Genomic DNA, 22,798 nt, shown 5'->3' on the forward strand with positions numbered 1-22,798 from the left:
AAATGTCTGAACTGTTCAGTGTGTTAAACAGTTTCATCTAACACTATACTTGGCATCGCAAACAGCCTAAATCTTGATAAGAACCCTAATTGAGAAGTGAATCAGATTTAAATGGTCAATGAAAAAGGTAGCTGGAAATACATCCTATTAAAATTAAAGTCTTATATAAAAAATGTGAAGTTTTAAAATGTAAACAATATGCTTGCTATGTGTCGGTGACATTGTATGGTGTTTAAATTGACATAGAAGTGAACTAAGACCTTAAAGAACAATGGTAGTAATAGAACTTGGTAAACTGGATGTGTGAAGGAGCTGGAAGAGAGAAACTCAGTACTTTAGGTTGAGGTTGCATGGTAACGCAACAATAGACAGTAAACTTAATTTTTAAGGGTAGATACTTCGGAAATTTTAAAGTGCTATTGATTAGATTGGGGCAATGAGCACCTACAAGAGAGTAGGAGAGCAGATTGTTCAGTCATCAAAGTTTTAAAAATACCTTGATTCTTGCCTTCAAAGTATTCCAACAGGACTGGGTGCCAAGGGGGCTCAGGAGAGTGGCATTCCAAAAGATTTCTGAGCACCTGGAGTGGCTGACATGAAAGGTGTGAATTTGGTCATTTAGTTAATAGTCACTCACATGGTGACAGAGCATTTCACCAACACAAGTCAGTGTTCTTAGGTGTTCAAATCTTTGGAATTAGGGTTGAACTGCATGAGTCTCAACATTGCTGGGCACCTTGAAGTGGTTTATAATGGAGAACTCCTATAAAAAGCTAAATTTCTAGAAGAGCAATCTGATTGCAGTGTAGCACAGATTAACATGAGAAAGGGCTTGAATTATGCAAACTAGGAAGAAATGTCAAGATTGCATGTTGGGCATTAGCATTGCATTCTGGGACTTGTAAGCTAGAGGTAACATGCACTAAGATTTAAGGTATCTGAAGACCCTAACACATGACATAAATTTCCCTTGAAACATAGTCTGTAATATTCTTCCTGTACAAAAACTTCATGGTCTTAATTATGCCTCAGATAACATACCTGGTATTTAGTGAAGTTAAACCATGTACCATTGTTTTCCAGGAACTTTGAACGCTAAATGTAACCAGTGCTAAAACTACTATTCATTGGGCATAGTGGTGTTGTGTATTATACTTTATACAGTGACATTAGGAAAGGTTACCCTTGAGTTTCCTGACTATACTAACCCATGTGTATCGATCTGCCTACTAAGTTAATTATCTGAAGTACAACTTATTTCATGTCTGCTTATCCTTCAGGTTCTCCCTGAAAATCATAACTCAGTAACAGAAAATGATGAGAAACCATTGTAGCCTGGGCACTCCCTATTTGCAAGGCAAGCCTCATTGTTGAAATGTATTTGGCTTCATTGCTCTGCTTAGGAAACTTGGATGTATCTGGCCTCTGTTTGTATAGGGGCAACTCTTTGGAAGCCACCCAGTGTTGGAAACCTCATATGACTGTTTAATTCAGCTTGGATAATTTTCATTGGGTAGGGGCCTTTGCAGGTTCAGAAGTCCTCATGCCCCACCTCCATTCTGACTAATTGTTAGGACTAACAATATCTGGAAGTGACAGTAATGTGAAAGTGACATTTTTGTTAGCTTAATTTTAGTTCTTCTGCATGAAGTTTTCTTAGGGAGCCATTGAACTTGACTATAAGATGCTGGACTCTGGCATATGCTTACAAAGAGGGAATCTTAACTGAACTTGAACTGTGGTTATGCAACAAGGTGGAGGAATCCACCATGGGAGGAGGGTGTGGGGAGGGGTGGGGAGAATCCCAGTACCTATGAAACTGTGTCACATAATACAATGTAATTAATGAATAAATTAAAAAATTCTTGAAAGAGTGACACAACAGGTCGAAATACTGAATCCTCTGGTTAGCTCCCTAAATCACAGCAACAGCCTCTTCCTAGCCAGAAAGCAGGAAGCCCATCCAGGTCTACCACATGGGTGATGGGGTTCCAAGAATTGGAAACATCCTGCACTGCCTTCCCAGGCAAGCTATCAGATAGCTAGATGGGAGCCAGAGGGACTCAGACTTGAATTAACCCTTACAACGTGGGATGCCCGTGTTGGAAACGACACAATGAGAGCCGGCTCTATTAAGCTTCTAGTGTCTGGAATACTTGCTATGTGCCCACAAAGGGTTGGAATTGTTTTTAAATTGTTAACGTATGCCTTTGGGAATTTTCCATGCAAAGTAGCTGATTTCACAGTTACAGACTCATAGTTGAGATTCATATTTCACAAAAATGTGCTACTGGTAGTAGTTTGAAAAGGATTTTTCAGGTAAGAGCCATAGACTTGTACTCGAGTCGGCTTCCGTAAATCAAAGCCATGGAGGCATGAAAATTGGTTTTTTGAACTCCTGCAGATTTGGGCTTCATAAGAAAGGATCATCAATTACAGAATAGTCTGTGCATAATGGGGATGCACAGTATCTTAAGTCCAATTACTTTTGTTAACTGATGTGCATGAGAGAGATGATACATGGAGAAAACGTACGAGAGATATTAAGGAATACTTTATATACAAAAGTATTCCTTGTTACTTCAATGCTTATCTAGTCGTAAGTTGAATTTGAATAGAGGCATACTTACCATAGTAAGTCTCAAAATTATCTCTGGGCAATATTTCTCTAGTTACATAGTTCTTGAGAATAATCTTGAATAATTTCTTTGAAGCTCAGTGCTATATTTAGAACACCTCACTAAAGTATGGTTACATTTACATGGGAAATTCAGAAAGTTTGGAGATGAGATTACGCGACAACTTCGCTGAAATTTATTTCATGTGCAGTCTTTCCTACCTTGCTGATTTCCATGAACCTTTTCAAGATGCCCTCATCTAGAATAGGCATTGTGTGGCTTAATTACTTAAAGCAGGAGCAATGTACATGATTTTCACTTACTGGGTTCAGGGAATGCAATCTCTAGGCTGGATTAAGGAATAATTCACTTGAACTGCTGCTGGAAGTGATACATACCTGTGATTAAGGTTTGAATGATTTTTATTCTACTTTGTATTGGGCCCCTACTGCTGACCACTTGGGAGATAAGCAGTATTGGCTAGGGCCAACTATATCAGGTTTGAACTTTGCTAGCAGTGGATTGTGAGATCAGTACCCTTGGCATGCAGGAGGCACCTTGACAGTAGTATAGTGGGATCAAGATTATCGCAGGTAGGTTTTTCTTCTGGGATTTGGCTTACATATGCTAAGTGATTTGTGGCCCATCATAATGTGAGTGCCCATGACATACACATGTTATGTACTGTGGTAGTTGGCCCAGAATCTTCATACCACTTACCTTGGTGTTCTGGAAAATGATACCCTTACTATAGAAAGTTAGCCCTGGCAGTTCCTTCATTACAAATAATACTACCACTTGATGACTATAAACCATTCCTGTATCCTTTGCCCATGTAATAGAGGATCTGAGTAAGAAGTGGTAGTGTCTGTTGCTGTCAAAGTGGGTGCTGGGGCTTAAGAGACTGCTGTACTCAGTGTGTGTTGGAAGACTTTGCCTCAAGCTTCTTGCATTTCTGGCAAGTTCGTCTTGCTTTATAGCTGACAGTCCTGGATCATTTTGAATGGAAAACAGCAACTGTCAGACTAATTTCCTCTTCATAATATTGTGAATTTCCTTCTCTAATTGGATAATGGAATTACTGGGAATTTTGCAAATAGGAACAGGGGCGGCCTGTGAAGGGAGGGCAGGAAGTGATAGTGCACTGTCGTTTGGGAGGGCTCACTGTGTAGAGTTCAGCCACCAAATGGGTGGATTTATCGAGATCCAGCGCTTCCATCAGTCTTGCCTTGACTTCCTTTTATTGCTGATGGAATGCTGTGACCACCAATCATGCTAATCACATGTCAAATTCAACCTGTGGCTGCTGATATCCACTAAGCGATATCTCAAGTCGAAATGTAGAATGTCAATGTAAAACAAGAATTTCTACTTTGGCAATAACTGTATTCTGATGACCAGTTGATTAAATGTTGAAACAGTTTTGGCTTGTGTCAAACTATCAAGAAAACCGTCTACTACTAAGTCGCTCAGAACTAGAGACTCCATGTAGGTCTTCATCAGGCAGGGATCCCAGTGCTCAGACTCTAATGAAACACATTAGCATAAGTGGTATCAGAAGCAGAGCTGGTACTTGAACTCATGCATTCTAATGGAGGCATCCCAACTGACATTCTTACTACACCCAATGCCAGGTACACAAATTTCCAAAGAAAATCCACAAATTAGCACCGTATAAGTCAACCAAATTTGTTGTTCAAATCTTATACATGCGGTTTTGATTCTTACCAACATCCCCAAAAAGTATTTAGTTACATTTGAAATTACAGTTGTGTATGCTCTACATATCTGTTTATTCAAACTTATTTGAATAGGATAATAGAGGGAGGAATCTTTGTCCAGATGGCCACAAGAACCAGAGCTGGTCTGGTTCAAGACCAGCAACAAGGAGCTTCATCCAGGTTTTCTATGTGGGCACAGGTGCCTTAACACTTGGGCCATCTTCCGCTGCTTGCCCAAGCACTTTAGCAGGAAGCTATATCCAAAATGGAAACAGCCAAATCCTGAACTGACGTCCATATGGGCAATGGCTTAAGCCACTACTCCATAATGCTTAGCACCTGCCTAAACGTTCTACTTGAAAGGCAGAAGGATTGTTACATTACTATATTTATGCAAATGAGCCAATTTAATTTTTTTTGCAACACATTTGAGTGTAATGATATTCCTCACCATACCTTCCCTCTGCTGCCTTTGTTACCCAACCACCCTGTTTAACTGAAAGTGTGACATTGTTCTTCGCCATCACAGGCTTAATATCCCATTATAAACTTGACAAACAGCAAGCATGAAAAACAAACCTCTAGAATACAGAGAAATACTATAAAAAACAATCTGAAATTTTGCTCGGATTGTATTTTTATACACCATATTCCCATAGAGCATAGAACACAGTATTCATCTTGACTCATTTACCTAAACATGGTTTCCAGCTGCATGTACTGTTGCAGAAGATAATTTAACTATGTCAGGGCTGAGTGGTCCATAGTATACATATACCACATTTTCCCCTACCAGTCATGAGTTGTTTAGACATCCGGGTTGATTATGATTTTTAGCTACTCAATGAACAGTATCTATATGTGCTTACAGGTAACTAGTGAGTATGCTGATGTTAAAAACAAATCCACACCTACATCTTAATGGCATGCACAGTGACAACACACGTTTTTCATTTTTATTCTGGCTCAAAATTTAACAATACACCACAGGCAAAAGGCTCACTAAACCACTTCCAAAAAATAGTGTATACCAGGCATTACCTTAAGGCTAAGAAAAGGATGTAAGAGGAAGAGTACTAAAAACTCAAGTTTACTAGGCTGCCATAAAATATTAATATTATATGGCATTCATTACAATGTGATCAGGGACATGTCCTTTACTAGAAGACGATGTTAAGGAATTGGGGTAATGGAGGAGGTTGGCTTGCCATCATTGCAACATGGATTTGTTACTTGATTCCTAGAAATAGTTGGTGCTTTTACAAGCTTCGAGTGCTAGTCTTAAGCATTTGCAGTGCTGGTGTTGACAATGGGTTAACTGGCTTCTTTGTGGCTAATTGTCCACCTGTCAGTCCTTTCTCCAGTAGACTTTTTGACTATGGCTGGTGTTGAAGATGCTCACTTACATTTCTGTTACCCAGTGCAGGGGTGGAGGTTTCAGGAAATTAAAGATGTATGGCGTGCTCGCTTCGGCAGCACATATACTAAAATTGGAACGATACAGAGAAGAATAGCATGGCCCTTGCGCAAGGATGACACGCAAATTCGTGAAGCGTTCCATATTTTTTAAAATAAAAAAAAACAATAAAAAGATGTATGTCTACATTGACAGTGCTTAATCTTTGAAGGTAGACTTAAGTCTTACTTCATGATGCTGCCCAAAACCTTAAGTTTCTAGTGGACTACGGCATTAAAGTTGGAGCCCTGTGAAACTTAAGAGACCCTAGATGTACTTAAACTGGAGAGGTCTAAGGAGTATCTGGATTCGAAACAATTCCTTAGTTTATTTTCTTGGGTGAAGTGTTAGTTGACCTGGTGTTTCCGAAAGAGCTTGGCAGTATTCTACATAAGGGTCATGGGTTGAGGCACATGAGATTAAAGTTTGCTCAAACCAGAGCTGCAAGTTGAGCACAAATCACCCTGTTAAGATTTCATCTGTGAAAGGGAAAGAAGGTACTCAATTGGCAACTTGGTTGGCTCTAGCATATCTGAATAAAATGGCACACAGAAAAGCTCAGTATTGAATGTTGTCTAGGAAGTTGTGATCTAGTTTACCCAAATGGTTCTAAAAACGAAAATTTGAAAACCAGCCCTGCTAATGACTACAAATTGTAGTTTGATGCTACTTTGTGGTCTCTAATACTCAAACAGGAAGATACACTTTGCTTCATTGGCTGGTTTTAGGAACCTGGGATCTGAGTAATTTTGCGTATCGCTTGTAGTGTCCCTACCTAATACCATGGATTAGAGTACAAACGTCTGCTCTGGGATCTGTCAGTTTCACTTCCTGGCTGGCTGTCCTTGGTCAGTTACTTTGTTTTTGCCCTTGAGCTTTCCTATTGCCTGATGGGAAGAACAGCATCTTCCTCTGGATGAGTGCTGGGAATTATGAAACATTGTTTGAAGTCTTATCTACATTCTGTAACTTAGTGAACATTGAGCAAATGGTAACTCTTCCCATCCCCACCTCTTAGATCTTTCGGTGCTTGTCATCTTAACATTTTCTCTAAGTTGAAACATTTACAGTAGGAAGAATACATGGGCACATGAAAGATATTCTGACCTGTGCATTGCACGTAAAGGGGAACATGGCAATGAAGCATAAAGCTGTGTTCTTGACATATATGGCCCTGGTTAGAGCCATCTGATCTCAGGTTAACATCCCTAAATTGAACTTCAGGGAACCACCCTGGATGAGAGTTGTACTCAAAGACGTGGAGAGGGAGATGGTAGTAGGGTTTGCCTGTAGGAAATAGAGGGCTTTTGAAAGGACTAAGCAGGAGCCCAAGGTCAGCCCAGCTAGACTTCAAGTGGAGCCAAGGTGAGGCAGGAAGCACTTGAGAGAACAGTTCATTCACCCATATCATGTGGAATAGTAAGTGATCTGTATAGGACCGGAATTAGCTATATGAATGGTATGCAAGAGGTCTGAATGCTTTACTCTAGAGGAAAACTCTAATAGATGTTGTCATGGGAAGAAGGGGTAGAGTGGCCTGTTTGGCCCAGATACGTTTAATCCAGTTGATGTAAACTCAAATATTCATTTGTGGTAATGAGATGCAGAGATTTGAGGCCAGATTATGTGACCAACTCAGTAAAGATTGTTTGGGTTTTCAGCATAACATTGCAAATTAAATCTGACAATGGCAAGCAATGCAGACATGATCATCTGTGGTTGATGGCATTGAGCATTTTACAGGGAGGATGACCCAGAGTGACTCAAGAGTCAGTGACCCTGACTCCTTAAACATAGCTGAAGAATTGTTTGCCAAATCATTAAGCAACAAATAGGAATTTGCTTTTATACTAGTGTCTGCTTTGCTTCAACATTTGTGTATCAAGATCATTATACAAAGTGCAGTAAGCCCCCACGTTCCTTTATCAACATGAGTGTATATTTTCCTAACAAACCACATCCAGTTTACTCTTAATTGAAAGCCCTCATCCTGTTTCCTCCTCCCCTAGTCCAGGTCTCCAGTAATCAACATTTCTAAGTTGTCTCTCCTTAGCTCATTTTCTCCCTCATATTTGGGAGCTATGTCTTGTTCTAGATGATTCCCCTTGCCATGTCCTCTAGTTCCACACGTTTAGCTACAGATAACAGGATACTGTCAATGAGTTCTCCACTGATAATACAAACTGTAAAAAGCATGTGATGACATAGATCTGTTCATCTGAACATTCTAGTTGATGGCAAATTTTGATGCAGTAAACCTGGTAGAGCAGATATTATAGAATATAGTCATTAGGTCCATCCTTATCCTTTGCCCAGCATATATTGTGCTACTAAAGTTACAATGCCCAGAACTTGATAAACTCAAACATCTGTACCTATATTTTAGCTATTAGAGTTGGAAAGCTGTGGGGAATAAAAATGCCTATAATTGACCTTAGCACCTAGACGTTATGGGTGATGTATTGATGCGCACTAAGTTTCATCCAGGGTAGCATTCTTAGTCTTTGGGGTGACTTTTTAAAGATGCTGACTAAAGAGCATTCTAGGGGCTTCCTTTGCCAGACAAACATACATGCTGACAGTTACCAGGAGATTGCAATTGGTTCCATATAGCCCAAAGTATTCTTTGAACTCCGGTAGCAACGAGTTACCTGCTCCATGGCAATTTCTTATTTCTCACTAATACCACATAATGAAATTGTTTCTGAATTGTTTTGGGACACTGTGTGACCAATTGGATAACTTGATCTTGACAAGCATTGAGTTCCCTGGGGAACACTTTAATAATGTATTTGTAATTTTGGTAATTTTATAATTCTGTGTAACCAATCTCAAGCTAGACAAATATTTAGCATGGACTAATACTTGGTAAAAATGATTACTGATAAATTGAACTATTAATATTGCCTCACTACAAGGTGCTTCCTGATTCAGAAAAACTTAGCTGTTTAATCTCAGTGTTCACTTCAGTAAATTAGAGTAATTGTAACTGACACTGTTCTTGTCCATATAGTAAAGCATTTTCAGAAATGGTGCCTATTCGAACAAGCCAATGAATTTAAAGCACTAGTAATACTTGTAGTTTTTGTTACAGCAAGTCTGCTTTTCAGTGAGAATCAGTTCAGAGACTTTTTGGTTCTACATTTGGTAATGAACTGAAATTATGTAGCATAAATGCAGTAATCATCGTCTACTCACTGTAATACGTTCCTCTTGGAAATTAGTATCCCGTGTGTATAAGTATCTAGTTCGAGCTTTGTCAGAAGTTAGATGTGGGAGAGATGAAGACTAGGGTGAACTTTCTAAAATGAACGAGTGGGCTGAAGCTATGTGAAGACACATTTGGCTGTAACCTGGAGCTGTACTTAATTTATTTGCTTGCTTTTATAAGTTCCAGAAGATAAAAATGAATTACACAGGCTTTAATCCCTCTTAAGAGGTTCAGGAAACTCAACAGTGATGACTGGTTACCAGGTAATACACTACACACTTAACACAATTTCAATGCCTGATTAATTTTAAAGAGTGCAGAATTGTGGGTATTGTGTGAAATCATTTGACTAATTCCTTAAATAAGGTATAAAACTAGAGTCACATTAGTATTATTCAAAGGCAGTACAAGTAAGCCTGGTGATTGCATTGATCCTGAACTGTGGATTAGTGGTTGGCAAATGGCATCAGAATTGCCCAAAGGGGAGCAGTACAGCATAGATGGCTGGGCCTATTTTCCTTGGAGTTTGTGGTAAGAAGGTTCTGGGTTGAACCTTAGAATTCATATGGAGCAACCTTTGAGAACCAGAGCTTCAAAGGAACAGCTTAATTTTGACCCTACTAATCTGAAGATGACCTTGGGAAAGAATTTTTTCCAAGTACTTCTTGCAATTGCCTCCTTTATGGGAGACCACCTCAAAGGAGACTATCAACTCATTGGATGACTGTTAACCAATTCAAGTCTTGATAAGGAGATGAGAATTGGAATATTTGTGTGGGTAGGGTGTAAAATGGTAGAGCTGTTGTTGGGGTCCATTGGGGGTCACATCAAGAACTTACATGACCCAGGGATTTAACTCTACATGCAGCCAAGATCATTGAAGGCAGAAATAAGCAGCTAAAGCATGCATGTCCATAGGAGCATCACTCATAGCAGCCAAAAATACTGGCGAAATAGATAAATGGATAAACACAATGTGATACATATGAACAGGAAAATATATGCTAAACAAAATGAGAGTGAAATTCGGAGATGCTATACAGTGAGTGAAGATGAATGATTTTAAGTGAGACACACTAAACTGAAAAATGTAGCATAATTCGTTTTCAGTTACCAAGAACTAGGAAAACTGACAAAATGCTCATTGCAAGGTGGGAGTAGGGGAAACGGGAAACTTGGCACTTCAAGGACATGGAGTTTTAGCTTGGGATTGTGATTAGTTTGGGATAGTCTTAAGGGATAACTCAACACTAAATGTGCTCAATGCTACTAAACCATGCTCTTGCAAATAAACTACTCATTTATCTGTTAAAAAATAGTTAAAGGATATGCCACCTATGCAGCATTTGACCATGACTTACTACATAACCAAGATAATCTCCCTTAAAGGACTGGTCAATTTTAGAGTATGAAATATAAAATTAAAGAAAATGACATGTCATACCAAGACTTGAGCTGTGATGGAAGCTGAACAAAGCAATGCATGTAGTAAAATCGTCTTGGTAGCATCTGAATAGATAGCCATTGTTTGTACGTTGAGCTCATAGAAAACAGCTGGAGATTGGAGGCTGCCTGATTTGGCATCCCTGATGTCTGTCTCACACTCACGTCTCAATTAGGCTGCTGCTAATTAAATAAACGTGTGAAGTTGGCTTCATGCCCTGTCTCTCCTTCTCCATAATCCAAGACATTGCCATTTTAGGAGGTTGTCTGTATTCATCATCTCATAATTTCCAACCTTAGGGATAGCTGTTTAACTCAATTAAGTGACCAAAATGAACTTAGCATAGAAACCTGGTAGTAAAATAAGTATATGGAATGAAATGTTTAGGGATGATTACCACAACTTGATTTCCAGTTATGAGTCTTTGGCAGTGTGTCCAGTTCCTGATCCTGTGGCACAAAGGAATATACTGTCTGAATTTCATGCTTTCTTAAATGGGGTAACTGCTCCCTATGGGAACAGTTTCATCACTTAGGAGTGACCGAGTTTCTTGCTCCTTGCAAATGTCATTATAGAAAACTACTCAAAGCAGATAGTGTATGATTAAAACAAACATGACAATGATTGTCATCCGCTGGATCTTCTGTTGCTTTTACATCCCCCCCCCCCAAAAAAAAACCCTTACAACCACAGGGACTGGTTCCTCTGTAGAAACCAGGAAATGGAATGTGTAGATCTACCATCACCATTCTGTTTGTGTTCAGTGACAAGATACGTAGAAATTTTACACATAAAAAGAAAGCCTAATGAGGTGGGCAAATTTTTAAACTTAACTACAGATTGCATAAGATCCTTAACTTCACTGATTTGCATTGTGAATAGCCAAGAAGTAAACTGCGTCTTGGAAAATATACTCATGAAAGCGTCAATCTTTCCAGAGTTGTCTCTCAGCAGTAAGGGAGTATGGGACAGGCTTTTGAACAAATGGAGAATGTGAAGTCGACAGATCTTAAGGTTTCCTTGTTGAACGAGGAGTCAAAACTCAAGTTACGAGTTGCTGTTCTGTCAACTGCCACACCTATACTGGGCTGTAGCTCTGATGCTTGGCCACCGGTTGATGGCATTGTTTAATCCAGACCAAGTCAGGGTCTTACTGTGAATCATGCTTGAGATGACTTTGTGAGATAAGCAGGAAAAAATTGCAGTTAATGATGGCTGCTAATGATAGTGAATGCTAAAGCTATTATTAAAGTGAAGATGCAAATTTTTAGTCTGATTACAGCTAAATGTAACAACAAACTCTAGGTATAGTGCAGTTGTCAAATGGCATGGTACTCAAAGTTGAATACTTAAGAATATAGGTGGTTCTCTTTCAGCTCTGCGTACTAATTACAGTGTATCGGTCCATTCAGTATTGTCTAGGAATTTTCATTGTATGGTGATACGTTATACGATACTGACCATAGTTGCTGCAGTTGATATGCTGGCTCTAGTGTTTGCATCTGCGGAGTTTCTCATTGTACCATGTGGCAGCTGCATGTGCTGCCCAGGTGCTGCGCTACAGGCATAAGTAAGAATGGAGAATCTGCAGCTTGGAAAAGTTATATTTTTACTCAAGACATTGTTAGAAAACTTAAACTCACCATCAAACTTAAATTTAGATGAAGACTCTTTTGGAACATAAGTAGGAAAAGCAAGTGTTCATTCTTCTAGCATCTGACATGTGTTCTTCAAAGCGTACTTCACGGAGAGTGGCAACAACGTGACCTGATTTAATATGTACTAGTCAGGTACTTAGATCTTTGTGCAACTACTGACTGAATTTTTGGAGATTAACAGAAAATGACATTGATCCCATTGAGGGGTTTTGAAAGTTTCAAGACAGAGCATTGCATTAGGCATAGGTGCTTTAGGCATAGGTGCTTTAAACATAGGGGCTGTGTGACCGCACATGTCATAGGCCCTTGAATTTGCCCTCTTTGTGTCATGCACATTCTAGTTGGAGAAACGCTAAAACAGCAGGTTTCTGCTGGATTTGGTACTGTTACTTCCCACACCTTCCAGCTTCTTGTTAAACTGGGTGGATGTTAGGAGAAAGGTTCATCATTAACAGATCATGTGAGATGCAAAATATTATAAGGCTTGCACCTGTCACTGAAAAAAAGCATCTTTTGACATCTGTATTGCCCCTTGCTGGAGACTAAAGCTTGATGGGGACTGAGTAGGACCCAGAGGAGCTTCTGTCGTTCAACAGCTGTGGCCTAGGATAAATTCCACACTAATAAGCTGAACAGAGCCGGCTCCCCTGATGAATGTCGTTTCCAGGAGAAGAAAAAAATTGCAGATGAGCCTTCAATGAAAGTGAAATTAAAGTCATTTATCCCAGATCATTTGGAAATACCAACTTCTTTCTTAAAGAAAATATAATAAAGCTCCTTCATAAAGATATAAAATATTTAATATGTGACTACTGCTCAGCTCCAACATAACCTCTTAATAGTCCCATTATTTTGTTACATTTAACTTCAATGAAAAATTTAGAAGGAATAATGGGCCAGTGTTGAACCCAAATCAGGATTTCTTTTGCCTGAAATCTGTGATTACATCATTGGCACATTTATATTGTGAGACATTTTTACGACATGAGCATTTTTTCATTTGGACAGCAACCATAATAAATTGAAATAAAATTCAGTCTTGATTAATGTTACAAGTGTCATGTATAGGGCAAGTCTCATCTATTAAGTGTGGTTTGCCAGGGCAGCAATAATAGTAGCATTTGAATGTTTTTCTTATTAAAGAGAAAAATGGTCAGTAACATTGGTTTGGACTCCGAGGTTGTGGTAAATAGAAAATGCAGCATATGTGACTCCTTGTGTGGCTCAGGGAAGAACATGGCCAGAAGGCAGCAGTAATTGTTTATCCTTTTTTTAAAAAAAGGATAAACTATTACAGTTTGGGGAATAAAAGAGAAGCTGATTACAACATAATGGAGTGTACCATATTCATCTCTCTGAAATATGACCTCACCCGGCCTTTTCCATTTTACAATCGATTCTCTCATTCCCTTAATGAACCTTTGCGTTCATGAGTCTTCCTTGGAAGTATGCACATGAAGTATTACTGGAGTAAAGAATAATTGTCTGCCAAGTGAGTAAGAGCAAAGTGCCTCTCTTGTCGTTTGGTTCAATAACATTAGAAACTGTTAATGCATCATTTTGGGCACTGTATTGTTTTGCTTAATAATTATCTAATTTGCCAAAGCTTGCTGTAAATAATGCTTTTTGAAGACTGGCACAATGCAGTTTATTTCTCAAAAGATGGGAATAAGAGTGTGACATAAATGTGTTACATACAGCATGAATTTCTAAAGGAGAGACATGTCTAATTCAGCAAAGTAGCATACTAAGTTAGGGCAGTGATCCTGTGAAAAAAAAAAAGCCATGGAGAAAACTTGGGTAATAGAACCAGAAAGAAACATGGGAGAATAAAAGGCCTTTTGGTCCAATTATGCAAGGCAGGATCTTCATAACCCAACCGTGACAAAGCATTGAATCCCTATCTTTTTGTTCCCTCTGCTGATAGAAACTGAAGTTGTTGTCCAGGAACAAAGCTTGGTGTATTGGCAGGTGCTGAGAAAGTACAGTGCTGAGACTTGGCTGTCCTGGTCAGCTGAGTAAGGCTCTCCTAGGCCATGTGTCTCCTGCAGAGGCCGTACATAAGCAGTTATGTAAAGGAGTTCAGGAGTGTTACAGGTAGACACTTCCGCAAGAACATAGGAAGTAGTGGACATTCCTGATACTTCCTTTGACTAGTGAGTCTTACCTTTGAGCACAAATACGAGACTTAGCACAATCATGCCTTTTAATGTTTTATACTTATTGACATGACAAACTTCAATTTTTTGTAACATCAACTAAAATCTCAAACTCATACGCATCCAATTCAAAGCTTCTTATTTATCTACACGGAGACTTCATGAAACTTGGTCTGCAGGTGGAAGATGTATCCTAAGGCTGCAGTGCTCACTATGTTCCCTGCTTGGAGTGCAGGGGAGAAGGCGAGGCCATCTCTGAGGGTGCTGGAGCACTGCTGGGTTCTCTTCAGGTTGAGCTCTTCAGCTCAAGCTTCGAGCTCTTGAGCAAGTCATTCCTTCAAGAGCTAGTTGAGAGCAACTTGCCTGTCCAACTGGGTCCTTCTGATAAATATCCTTGGGGCTTAGTTTCTTGAGTACTTGTTGCTGCTCAGTTGGCCTTCAGTGTTTCTCACTTTTCCTCAGACTGCTAGTGGGGTGAACAATATAGGCGTATGTAAACTTCCTAAATACATCACATTAAGTGCTAAGGCCTTACATATCAGAAAGGTCGTGACATATCAGTAAATGTTGCAAATTTAGGTGGAGAAGTTAGAGATTATTATATCACCTTAATTTCTACCTGTCTGACCTGCAGTTTTTACACTTCAAGGGATAGGCTATAGGCAATATCTACTTCTAGATAAAAGATGGACTCACAATGAAACTGTTCAATATATTTTGAGAAGAGAATGCTAGATTCTGCCTATCTCTATACATACAATGTTAGGATACACTTGAACAGAATAAATGTATTTAGAAATGTTTTTGAAGGACTATTGTAATAGGGGAAATCTCAGGGTCTCTGGAAATGTCACAAAACTTTAAAACATGCACGGAAAGCGTGTACTTGACAGTATGACAGCAGATAGCTTCAATGCCAGTCCAAGAAACCCTATTAGTACCTGAAGCTTCCCCTTGTTCTTGGGGAGCATCTCATTGTCCCTAGAACACAAAGGAAATCTCTAAGCTTACTTCCTTTAGCAGCAGTCTTAGACTGTCATAGGACCTTCCTGTAAGGCTGATGTTACTAATCATTTACTGTATCAGGTATGAAGTGCTTACATGCAGAATGTCAGACACGAAAAAGAAATATTGCTAAAGGGTATCAGAAGAATTTCCTGTGGAAGCAAAGAGAAACAGCCCAGGAGTAAGCCAAGGAAACTCAGGGAAATGAAGTGATGAAAGTCCGATAAGAGGAACAGCAGGAAGGAAAGGAAGGTGGCAGGGAGCATCTGGACTGCTGTGAAGTTCAAGGCAAGTTCAGCTTGCAGGTGGGACACTTACATAGTAGCAGTACGCAGAGGTCTGTGAGGTGACCCCTTGGTTTATGATGGCGTATGAAGATGTCTGGCATGCAGCAGGTGTTCTCGGTTTGTGCCGATTTCTGCACTTTCAGAATCACATTGTGGTCTCTTTAAGACTTCAAGATTTTTTCCCCTGAATTGCAGTTTAATTTACTTTGTTCAAATTACTGAACCCTCTGCAACAAATGCTGCTAGAGGATGGGGGATCTGTGACTCATAGGTTTTCCTACCCTGGGGTCTAGATGATCCCTGATAAGAGCAATTCTAAGTGTGACTATGGTTGAGAAAAATGAGTTTCCTAGTACAAACATACAATTAACATCTTGAGGTCTCATGTATTTTTGTAGTATTGCCTGAAAACGCCTCCTTTTGCATGGCTGCTCTGACCAGAGCTCATCTCTTTTGTTTTAATCCAATGACATTGGTAGTTTCTGTCGAAGGATTTGCCAAGTTTGGGCCAAACTGTCATTGGAGGAAGTAATTGCTTTTGCTATTGTAATAAAAGGATGGTTTGAGGTTGATGTGGTTCTAAGAGTTTTGTCCCTGGCTACCTTACATGTTTCTACATGTAGCACATATTAAAACTTGAAGATAGTGAAGTCTCCTTGGATAACGTGAGAAAGATGAGGAACAGCTCCAAGTTTCCACATCAAGATAGCCTGTGTCTTTGAATCACTGAGCAGTGGAATTAGGCAACATTGTATTATATCAATCGGCTTGCAGGATTTTGATAGTACGGACTTAAAATAAGCCATATATCCCTACAACTGGTAACTAAATGGAATCCTTGCTACTTGACCATAGTAACATGTCGGCTATCAAAATATAAGAAGCACTTTGGTTTTCACTATCACTTCTCTTGTCTAGACAGTGAGGAGACTAAGTGTGTTATGAAATAAAGCGAAGGGATACAATAGTGGAACATTAGTTCTTGCAAAATAACTAAACCCAAGATGAGACAGTTGATACAGCTCACATTATAGGGATCTAGTTGAATGTGTCTGTCTCATGGACAGCATGAAACCTTATCTGAAGGTAAAATAGCTAGTTCAAAATCAGTGGATGTATAAGGGTGCACAGTTGTGGAAGCTTGGGGAGCCTTCTCGTGTTCTAAGATCTCAAAGACACATAGGATAAAACACCTATGAAATAGGGGTCCCTGAAGCCATGAGACAATATGGCCCTTATGGGGGGTATAAACGTGGAGTTCAATGCAGAGACGGGGAGAAGGGGATATCCTGTTCTTACCTGGGCTTTAAAAAGATTTCCATGGCCACCATCTAGATAGCAGGTAAGGGCTTGGTGTCCAGAAGGGAGAATACCCCTCTCCAAGTAGAAACTGCAGGGTTGATTTGGAAAGATGGTGTTTTTCAAGTGCAAGGAATAGATCTTGGTGTTTCAGTTGGAATCCACATGAAAAATTACATGTTCTAAATATATAACTCTTCCCAAGTCTTTGGCTTAGGCAAAATGTGGCATAATACACGAGGGTTTAGATGAACTTCAGATTGTATTAGAAACACCCATGTGAAAACCAGGATTCTATGCTTTAATGGTTTCATAATCTTGGGTAGAATAAATCTGTTAGGATTTCGAGTTTCAAAAACCCCACTACCCGGTCAACTCAGTAATGCAAAAGTAGCAGTTGGTGTTAATTATCATTGGATTAAGAGAAAATAATGAAACTGGTATGGGATAAGGTGAATTTGCAAGGCCATAGAACAGTAAAATGGAAAGGAGTACGTGGAACTGGGCTGTATTTTTCTTGGACTTTATCCTTTATCTGATGCAATATACTGCAATATAGGCCAAAAATTCTGTCAATCCCATACGTTTCTTATTGGCCAAGAGCTAAAATAGAGTAGGTGAGAAAAATCAAAGCTATGAAAAGGAAACTATAGACATGTTATGTTGCTAAGATCTCAAATTGAAGATTCAGAAAATTAAGATGTCCACTGGACTATGTGAAACAAAAGTGAATCTGAGAAGCATGGTAAAAAGGCTGATATGAAATGGTCTGTCGAGTTGTTTTACTCCTTATAAAGTGATCTTTGAACACTAATGCAGACGTATTGAAGTATGTGTAACATTTGAAAAGGAAGGTTTGGTTTATCAACACCAAGTGAATCCTTCTCAATGTAATCATTAACACATTTCAAGTGCATTTCTGTACCTTCTTAATACCTTCAACATGTGAGCAAACTTGGTTGCAAATGCAAGTATCCAGTAAGTGCCATTTGTCAATGCTGGTTAGTGAAGAAACTTTATGCATAATGTGATACTTGAAAGACAAATACTTGAAGGAGCTTCCTTTAGATATTGTGGTTCTACTTTTTTTTCAAAGACAGACTTTGTTTTGAAGGCAGTTGGACAGAATTTTCATCCCTTGACTGTTCAAATGAACACTTGTATAAGGCTGAAACTTGGAGCCTGGAACTCCATCCAGATCTTTTATGTAGGTACTAGGGGTTCAAGAACATTAGTGCTGAGCTGGATCAGGTGGAGCAGCCAAGCTGAAAAAACAGCATGGCCACAATGGCTTAAGCTGCACCAGAATACACCCGCCCACCACCCACATTCCTCACTGTGCGGTTCTGGACTTGACCCTTGTTTCTGGATGTTCCTGGCATAAGGGAGACTGGTTACCTTTAGGAACATTGTAGAGTGTCTTAGTGTTGAATGGATCACTGTTCTTTTATTACATAATGCATATTGGACATGTACCAAACATTGTCAGCAATATCACAACATATTCCAAAGTTTGGGGTGATACACAAGTCTTGATTCTTGTTCAGACATTTGATCTTCCAGAAATTACTATGACCAACAATTAAAACTTTAAAGCCTTTCGCTTTTTTTAACTAAGACAATAAAAGAGGTCCTTGTCTCAAATACTCTTCTGTAAAGACCATTAGGACATAGATACTATTCGGCTTTTCTTCCGTGGTGGTGGATATGTTAAAAATGACAAGCAGAATGCATACTACAGAAAGATACTTGAGGTTCTGCACTCTGAACTTTGAAGGCCAATGCACCCACAGCTTTAGATGAGATGCTAGCTTCATTAATTTCCCTTAAGACTTTGGATCTTGTTAAGACTTTATTTCAAACTTAGTTCATCATGAACAAATCAGCTACTTTGTTGAAATTCTTAACTGAAAAGAGCAGAAATTAGGTCAAATCAGGTACGGAGAATAAATTGACAGCATACAGTGGTCTCTTAGCTTTAAATTCCAGAACTCTCAAACCAGTTCTGCTTCTTGACTTAAAGGATGTGGGAAAAAGTGGGAAAGGATGTGGGGAAAAAGTGAAAAAGGAAATGCTTAGCCCTGGATTGGCCCATAGTTAAACAAAAACCATCTTGCCTTTAGTGGTTAGCCATGGATATTAATGTCTTTAGCTAATTCACTATTAAGTGACAAAAATTCATTCCCAACTGCTATCTGTGGTTACTGCCTCTACTTGCCCCTATAAACTTCCCATGTTCCATACCATACTACGAAAGTACTGAATTGTTTTCTCCATGAGATATTCATTTGAGGACTTAAGAGAATACAGTGCTAACTGTAACATTGGCAACTCTGATTTGTATAACAAGCTTTCAATGTCTGGATTTTCCAGAAAGCAACCTTTATTCCTCATGATAATCCTGTGTGACAAGTTACATTTCTGCTTGAGGAAGGACAACTACCTAAGTGGTTGAAGGACAACAGTTTGTAAGTTAGGACTGAAGGATTTATGCTAAATCTTATAATCGGCTATCTATTGCTTGGCTTTATTTCTCACTGTAATACTAAGCTGCATGCTAACATTGACAAATCTGTACTGAGCACCTACTTCTGTCTGCTCTAACAGATGGATTTAATACTGAAACTGGGTAACAAGGCTGAAAGCAAAGTGTTGAGGGAATCGAGTCTTACTCATGGTCCCACTTCTGTCAAATCCTCATAATCCCGTGTGGCTAAGTGTTCTACAAACCTGCTTATCTCCATTTTGCTGTTGTACTTTGTTGCCTCAAGACTGACTTGAAACCGGTGCAGAGATCTTCATGTGTTATTTCATTCCCTGCATGTATACAAGTCAGGCTTGGGCCAGGCTGAAGGTAGGAATGTGAAATTCTTCCCATATCTCTCATGTGGGTGGCAGAGGCCCAAGCACTTAAACCATTTTTATTACTTTTTCAGGGGCGTTAGCAGGGAGCTGGATGGGAAGTGGAGCAGGCCAGAACCAAACTGTTGGTCTTGTGCTTAACCCACACAGCAACATCTTGAATCACTGCACCATGACTGTCAGCCTTCATTCAGCTTACACTTGATGTAAAGAGTCTAATTAGCTTTTCTTTAGTTCATTGTATTTTTAATCTGTAAGAGAATTTAAACATCACTTTCAAAGAATTCTACTTATGATTTTGATTTGTAGCCTAGGTACAAACTCAATACATTTTTGAAACTGTTCTTGTTGTTCAAACTTGAGAGGCACTGACACTGCCAGGCACACATAGCCCTTGGGAACTCCTGTGCCTGACTCTCGCACTGGTCCTCAACAGAAACCGGAAATACGAACCAGATCTCCCAGAATCTTCATTCATGGGAAGCTGGAGTTGATCGTAAACTGAACTCAAATTTCATATAGGATGGTGGGAATTATAGCTGGTATCCTAAACTGTGGGCCAGAAGGCTCCTCAAAAAGCCCTCATTTTAATGTGCAACATTGTAGGATACAGGATTTTAGATTTGCATGCATGGGAACAGGCAGGAGAGGTAGTTCCCATCTTATCTACTCATCAAATGCCTGCAAAGTGCACTGGCTTGCCATTGCTCACACTCTTACACATGAAAGGAACTGACTTGAGCTGCCCTCATCTCAGTCTTCAAGAGTGTGCCTGCAGGAAGCTGGGATGAAGAATTAAAGTTGTAAAGTGTGCTTACTGTTTGTAGATGTGCCATCCTGCCTTTCAACTGCTAGCCCAAATGCAATCATGTACATGTCGATTGTTGCACTTCTGTGGAGTAATTTGTATCAGTATTTGTAAGTGTTCCCAATAGCAAGGTTGTGAATTTTAATGTATATAACTGGTGTTTATCGTAAAAGGATAGAATGGCAGCTTCCTACTGTTCTAGGCAGGGATTGTGGAAAAGCTTCCCCATGTTGGGTCACTTAATGCAATTCTAGCAGCCATCCTGTAAGTAGAACTCTAAGCAATTTTTATCTAAGAATTTCAGCTTTGTATGGTCTGAATCTTCCTCTTCGTAATATGACACAATTGCTTTTCCCAGTTCAAATGCTGAATTTGATTCGAAAATTGTTTTCCCTAAGCCTAGAATTTACAGAATTAGTGCAGAGATATTAATTGTGACTTGCCTTTCTCCTATCTTGGGTTCAATGTAAACTTTTTGTTCTATTTTGCTTTAAAACTTAGTTCCCCTACTATTCGTAAAATTCTGTTAAAGGCTGAGACAGATATGTAGATTTATTCTCAAAATGCCTGTAAAGCTTAACCTGGACCAGGCAGAATTAAGCATCTAGGAATTCTGTCCAGCGATTCCACATGGGGAATGGGGTCCATGTACTTAAGATACCTTCTGTTTCCCAGGTGTCATGGCAAAAAGGTGTAGTAAGTGGACAAGCCAGGGGCTCAGACTATCTGATGTGGAAACAGGCTTGATCCACTGCACTACACTACCTATCTCAGGTTAATGCCTTTCTACCCCACTGTCTCTTACAAAATGTCTTGAAGACATTCAAAGGGAAAACACCAGAATAATGGAATGGCATCGCAATCGAGTATAGCGCAAATGCAGATCTGTTCCCAAAAGTGGATGGGTATGTGTGTTAGGACAAAACACTGCCTGTATATAAAAAACGCTTTGAACCAAAATCTGCTTATGGTTATTTCTACCTTTTCATGAAGCATGGAGTACCATGTTCATAAGCTTGATGTTTTATCCAGCTTCATGGTTACTTATTTCTAAAAGGAAGCTTTAAAGTATGGCTCCCATTCTGTGAAACTCATACTTGGAAGAGCAGTATTACTCAAGCACCAGCCCCACGTGGGATCTCCTGCCCACTTCTCTGCACTCAGCAAGTCAAAGGTTCCTTTTCTTGCCCCAGAAGCCACAGGCTGGGGCTTCTCCATCAAAGCCACCCAAAAAAAAACAGCAAAATCAAGAGTGAGAAGGGTGTATGTTCATGTGTTGTGTTTTCTTGTTTTTTTTTTGGCGGGGGCGTGTGTGAAGATCTCAGGATGACTTGTGCCACTGTCGCTCTATTCTGGCTGGAACTAAACTTGCTATTGATACTACCACACAGTGCCAAGGAAGGCACAGCTGAACTGTGCACACAGAAGGGAAGCTAACTGGGTATTGTACATCGCTAGCCGATTCCCGCCACAGGGCCAACATAAGTTCTTTAACAGCTCTGGTTTTACATGCAAAGCTATTGCTTCCAGCAGAATAAATTTCTGTATGGCAAGCTGTGATAAATGTTACGACTGGATTTTATTTTACAGCACCTCTGCTCCATTCCCTCCAAATTGCCTTATTGTGTTTCATTATAGGCACTAATGATGAATTAAGTTGAACTGCTTAATAATTAAAAATATCTCTAGAATAAAACCATCTTCTCTCTTGGAGGAAATCTATTCAGCGTTGTTCACAGCTGTAACACTTGCTATAAGAGAATTAGAATTCTTAATGAGACGACTACACAATGAAATTGAAAGGACCATTCAGTTTGTAAAACAAAAACATGTATTTAAAGTTTTTAATCAAGAGAGCACACAAATGGATGTTTTAAACTTTGAATAAGTTAGATGCTAAAACCCACAATGCTATGATTGCATATTTGGAAAAGATACAAGCCTAGGCTACGTGATTTCAGACCGAATATAACTATTGTGTAGCATAAAAGTTGTACCTAATTCTCAATCTGGAAATGTTTAATTTTGGTTCTTGTGTGGATAGCGTTGGAGGGACCAACAAATGAACTGAGTTCTTGGGCAGAGGATTTGTCTGGGGGATGAGTGTTCCTGGAAAGTCTGAGCCCTCCTGGGATTGTCAGCACATCCAGTTGAACATCCCCTGAAATTGTAAGGACTCCACTGATGCACGAAGGAATGACCATCGAGACTGGCAGAAACAACATGTATAATTAGCTCCTAAGATGGTAAAATCGCAAGGTTCAGGTGGC

At 39.5% G+C, this 22,798-nt stretch overlaps 1 non-coding gene across 1 annotated transcript; it reads left to right on the plus strand.

The window, feature by feature from the left end:
* Positions 1 to 5,799: 5,799 nt before the first annotated feature.
* On the plus strand, positions 5,800 to 5,906 carry LOC118760419 (U6 spliceosomal RNA). Its single transcript, XR_004996776.2, has one exon. It is a non-coding gene; the product is annotated as a U6 spliceosomal RNA (small nuclear RNA).
* Positions 5,907 to 22,798: the final 16,892 nt, after the last annotated feature.

Source organism: Ochotona princeps, chromosome 30 (genome assembly GCF_030435755.1).
Source record: "Ochotona princeps isolate mOchPri1 chromosome 30, mOchPri1.hap1, whole genome shotgun sequence".
Classification (NCBI taxonomy): domain Eukaryota; kingdom Metazoa; phylum Chordata; class Mammalia; order Lagomorpha; family Ochotonidae; genus Ochotona; species Ochotona princeps.